A 6,078-nucleotide genomic window follows, 5' to 3' on the forward strand; every position below is an offset into this window, starting at 1 on the left:
ATCCACCTCACACCCCGCCCCCCATTTATTCCAACAAGTTAAGACATTTCTTGCATGGTCCAACATAGTATTACCAATTTAAAATGAAATAGGTGACACTTGGGCTCCCACAAATTGCAAGAAGCAGAAAATCAATAAAGGCCAATGGAAGAAAATGGAAAAGAGCCTTTAAATAAAGGCTGAATTATGTATGTGTAGCAGTGATAATCTTTTTAGGTCAAGGCTGAGAATACTGATAGGGCACAGAATGGGAAATCTCACATTGCCTCTAGTTCATTCACTCCTACTGCTGTCAATTCTTCACTTTATATGACACATATTTCCCCTCCCTTGTCCTTCTGTTCTGCAGAGGAAAACCAGCAGGCAAGGTGAACTTGCAGCACCACAGATAGCTCTGAGGGACAGGTTGCTCCAACACCAGTGAGAGGCAGAGTGAGCCCTTAAATATTCTGAGTTCAGGCTTTCCCGGGAGAATGGAAGCCTTAAAAGGGCAGCTGTCTGGCACAGAGCTTCGCATTTCTCCTACCTGATCCTGCCTAGCCTGTTGTTGGTACTGGCGTGCAGATACAGGGAAGCACAAAGCTGTGGGCGTGGAAGGCTTTTCAGGGAGCTCAGATACTGGGGTTGTCATTTCTGGGAGCCCCAGTTCTGGGATTTCTTCAGGCTCTGGTCTTGTGTCAATAACTGGGACTAGATCTAGTTCTGGTTCCACCTCCTCAGGATCTAATTCTCAGGGCATGGATCATCCGTTGGGTTACTGTTACCACTCCCTTTCTCCCCTCCCTAAGTTTAGACTGTAAGTGTCTTTTGGTTATGTTACTCTGTGCAGTGAACCTCTTTCCTCAGGGAGTGGTGAGCTTTCCCTTGCTAGAGGTATTTAGAGGCTGGGCACTATTCTGTTGTGGATAGTCTAGTTCTGGATTTCTTGCATCAAGCAGGGGGTTGGACTAGAAGGACTCTTCCAACTCTATGATTCTATGCCTATCACTGTGTAGGGTAGGATCTGTGTGCCCGGTGTGCATTTATGGTGCAAAGACTTGGGGTTTTACTGAATACTTTTGTTACCAAAATTCACAAAGGAATAAGCCCCTTGCACTTTTCTCTACGTTCTGAACAAATAAGCTGTCAGAAATTTGTTGGAGATTCCACGCCTGATGGAGTACCTCTCCCATCAGATATCAGGATGGATGAAGTGCCCCAATTTTACTAATTCTTGTCTCACTGAAAATTTTCAATTTGTTTCAGGAAATAATTGCCACCATCCTCCCCTTGGTATGGGCAGTCTGTCATTGACTGCAATTTTGTTTTAATTTCCTTTTCCATTTATTTTTATCCAGATGCTTTCCACTGAGCTACCATATTCACTCTTTGAGATGTCTGTGTAAGTATGCACATTTATGACATGTAATGCTTCTCCCTCTCTCTTTCTGTTGCATATATTGTTTGTGAACAAGTTATATCCTTCAGTTGCTACATTCTGGGAATCAGCCCAACAAATCTCAGTCATACCTATCAAGTTGTATTCACTTTGCTGTACTATGAGTTCAAGTTTTGTATATCCTGTTTATCTCCCATGCTCTATGCACTCATTGACTGATTAAGTGCCATCAAGTTGGTGTTGACTCTTAGTGACCACATAGATAGATTCTCTCCAGAATGATCTGCCTTCAACTTGGCCTTTAAGGATTCACAGTGGTACATTCATTGTTGTCATAATCGAGTCCATCCACCTTGCTGCTGGTCATCCTCTTCTCTTTCCTCCAACCTTTCCCAGCATTATGGACTTCTCAAGGTAGCTGAGATTTCACATAAGGTGTCTGAAGTATGATAATTTGAGCCTGGTCATTTGTGCCTCGAATGAAAATTCTGGATTGATTTGTTCTATGATCCATTTGTTTGGTTTCTTGGCTCAAAAGACTTCTCCAGCACCAAAGTTCAAAAGCATCAATACTTTCTCTACCTTACTTCTTCAAAGTCCTTACTTCTTCAAAGTCCAGCTTTTGCATCCATAGAGTGTCATGGGAAAAACCATTGCCCGAACTATTCTAATCTTTGTAGGTACAGACACGTCACCCTATTTCTATGCATTAGCATATAGATATTGCAAGCCATGGCTGTTTTGCTCCAATGTCTCTGTTATTGTTTTATTATGTTTGCTAGACAACCCCACAACTTCCCCAATTTCTCCTGTTACACCCAGCTCTCTGGTCTTTAGTACTTACCTTTTGACTTTTTTGTTAGTAAATTAGTATATAACAACAAACTGCTAGGAGTTCAGGTTAAAGCACTGCCAAGTACCTCGAGCAATCAAGGAAGGAAGGAAGGAAGGATAATTTGGCACCTATTCTGAACACACTGCCCAGACCATGGAAGTGAAGCAGCTCTGGGAAATTCATAGCAGGAAGTGACACACAGAAGACTCTCTCAGGTCACCTGATTGCCAGGACCTGAAGGATTACAGGCTATGGCACAAGTTGAGTGTATCCTGATTTATTCTGTCTCCTTCTCTAACCAACAAGCCTCAGTGCCACAAAGACTTGGGATTCAGTGCCTGACTTGCAGGGCTCCGAGGTTCAAATCCGTGGTGCCTAACCAATGCATCACAAGCAATCAATTAACTATCCATGACGTGCAATCCATGACCTCTATTTTAGTCAATACAGATAAATATTCTGCTTTATCACCTAAAGAAATTATTCTGCCGCATGCAGGCAGCAATTGTGCAAACCTATGCTGGGTTAATGCACACTATCTCACATCTCACACTGGGACAATCTATAATTAGGTTTTTTTTAAAAAAATCCCATTCAAGGAACGATACTATCAAAATTGGGCAACCATCTTCTGGCCAAAATTTATCAGAGTGGAAAGCAGCACAGACAATAGGCAATGGTTCTGTTGAGGAATGAGTCGAAGCTATGTTTGCCAGATGCCCAAATTATTCACAGGTACTTTGGTACATCTCTTGATAAAAATTACTGTGATTCAGATGCAGACAGGAGCATTTGTCAAACTATAACCCAACTTCCCCCCCAACTTTACATTAGTAAAGTTATGAAGCTGAACTCTGGCAGCAGTTTGCACTAATCTATTTGATAAGGAAAAGCATTGCAGAGCACAGCATGCTGTTTTATATCTATCTATATCTGTAAGCAGATGTGTATATTCAGGAATACATTTTAAGCATCATTAATACCCATACAGAAAGGTTCTGCAGTCATCCTTCATAATGGCAATTTTTATTGATGGGCCATGCCCAGGCTACCTTTTGCAAGCTCTGAATGTTCATCTGTCTTAGAGAAATGGTTCAGTATTTTCATTCATCATTTGAATTAGATGTAGTAAGAGTTCCAGTAAGCGCTCTCCCCCTACACACACACACACACACACACACACACACACACACACACACACCCCATAGTAGAACCAACGTATTTTCACGGACCATACCCTGAGTCCATTTATAGCAATGATGTTTTATAGTTCACTCTAATTCTGTCCATGGGCCATTGCTCACCCTAGAGGAACTAATGAAGAGCAAAGACCCTCAGGATGGATGGGTGTGGGGGGAAACTGCAGGCTTCAGAAAGTAGTCCCAGGTGTATCGTTGCCCATCTGCAGATCTGAGGATGGGAAAGAGACAAGGAGGGATATTTCAGAAACGTTGATAGCAGCCCTTTCCCTCAAGTCTGTGTAAGACAAATAGGACCTTCAAGGCTTATGCACATCATAAGTTTATAGCCTCAAGAGCAAAGTGATGGACAGTTCACAGATGGAAGCATTTGCTTCTCATTTTTTTCTAGAGCATCTGAACCAGCCTGCCCACAGAATGAAAGGGGATATTTGTCCTTGGCATCCGCGCTGTGAAGGAGGCTGCTGTTTCTGGCGGTTTGCTGTCAGTTCACCATTCCAGATCCAGTCCAGATCTCCAGTTTATTCTAAAAAGACATAGCAAATGGCTAACCTGTTTCAGGGGCCAGCCAGCTATATGCATCACTTTTTCTTTAGGTTGGCAACATGATCAGAGAGACTGAAGTGGTAGCCGGCATATATGGCAGCACAAAAATGAACATGGCAACAATCCAAGGGCTGGAGAGCTGGTATATCGCAATATATGAACGCATGAAGCAGCCCTGTGCTGATTCCGATTATTGGTCCATCTAGTTAAAATTCTCTACACTGGCTGGCAGTAGTTCTGCAGTATTTGTTTTGGAGAAGTGTCTGTCCCAGCCCTATTTGAAGCTGCCAGTGATTGAACCTAGGACCTGCTGGGTGCAAAGCATGTGTTCATCTGTTAAACTGTGGCCCCTCCCCCTATCTGAGGGATTAGTTCCTGTATGCCATGGCTTGTACCATGAGCTATAGCTCCTCTCTCAGTCTGAAGGGTGGACAAGAAAGGGAGAAGGCCACAGAGAGAGAGGCATGTGTAAATGGTTGATTAAGGGCAGGTCCTTCAGTTGCTAACTTTTGGTTTCAAAGATGCTGCTAACTGGGTGGGGCCAGGGGGCCGATGGAGTCCAGTCATGGCACAATTAAAAGCAAAAGCTTCCTTTGTCTAGCTGTGGCCGATACTGACAAACCTAAGGATGTGCAGAAACCTCCTGAGAAATTGCACTTGTCTTATAGAAACATGTTTGGTGTATGATGGAAAACCATAGAAAAACCTGCTTGTGAAACTTCCTCCCATGGGAGACTGGTCTAACACCATTGTAATTATCCTTTAGCACCAAACAAAGACTGCCCTATTTACTCCAGCTTTTGGAAGGTAAATCAAATTGTTGCATTTGCTGGGTTCCCCCCACCACCCTTTTCAGATTGGTTTCTTGACTGAAGAATCACCTAACTGCTTCTTTTTATTATCATTATTTATGTATAATGGCATGCTCTCAGATGTATCTGCTCTTTTATGTTTTCGTTATATTGATGTTTTTATGATAGTTTGTCAAGCCACCTTGAATGCTAATTGCAGCAGAAAGACAGCATGCATTAAACAAAAATAAAACCACTAAAAATAAATATCCCACAGTGAGCTTGTTTGTGACTGAGCACTAACTGCACAAGCAAGTCAGTGCAGAGCAGGCCTCATAAGGGGCCATTGCCCCTTATGGAGCAAGTAAGAGCAAGTCCCAGAGGGGCCACTGCCACACCCATTGCTTTGGGGGAAATGCACACGTCTACAGTCACCTGCAATCTCAGAATCCAACACAGTGTTCTGCACATCCTAAGAGCTGTGTCTGAGAGTAGCAACCATAGGTGGAAATAGAAAGCTTTTCTTATTTTTTTATGCCATCACTGAAGTCCATGAGCAATGCCCTCGAGTCCAACTCAGATCTGAAATGTTTGAAATCAAAAGTTGGTAACTAAACTGTTAAGAAACAGGACCTGGACATAGCCAACTATTTGTTCATAGATCTTTCTCTTCAACTGCCTTCTCCCTTTCTTGCCCAGCCTTCAGAAAGAGGGAGGGGCCATCGCTCATGGTACAGCATGTGGTACCCAGGGGCTGATCCTAACAACCAAGCTCTTTAGTGAGCCATGCAGGGAACATACTGAGTGAACATGATGATGATGCTGAGTTTTACATTTTACTCAAAGTACAAAACAATAAGAATGCTTGAAAAACAGCCCCAAATTCCGGCTTTTATGCAGGAAGACAAAATCTGGCAACAGGTCAAAAGGTCAAATAATGGCTTGGTCATTTTTCCAGATAAAATGGCAGTACTATGCAAGCTGCTAAACAGATTACCGGACTGTTGGATTCTCGGAAACAGCTCAGAGTGACTTTTCCAGGAAAAGGCTCATTTTATTAAATGACCTCAGGCCTAGTCAGCCCACATCATGTCAAGCTTTTGGTATCATTCCTGAAAAATGACCTGGTTAATTACAGTGAAGTGATATTAATCTGGATCAACATGCTACCATTTATGCATATTAAAAAGCCACTCAATCTTGGTCTTTTACTTTGCAATAGGGCTATGTATATGGATAATTTGCCAGAGAGATAAAAATGGACAGCTGCCATTCCCTATAGATACATTGGAGTTTCCCCCCCTGTCCCACCAAGATCTCTGGTCAAAC

The sequence above is a fragment of the Hemicordylus capensis genome, chromosome 4, assembly GCF_027244095.1.
Source record: "Hemicordylus capensis ecotype Gifberg chromosome 4, rHemCap1.1.pri, whole genome shotgun sequence".
Classification (NCBI taxonomy): domain Eukaryota; kingdom Metazoa; phylum Chordata; class Lepidosauria; order Squamata; family Cordylidae; genus Hemicordylus; species Hemicordylus capensis.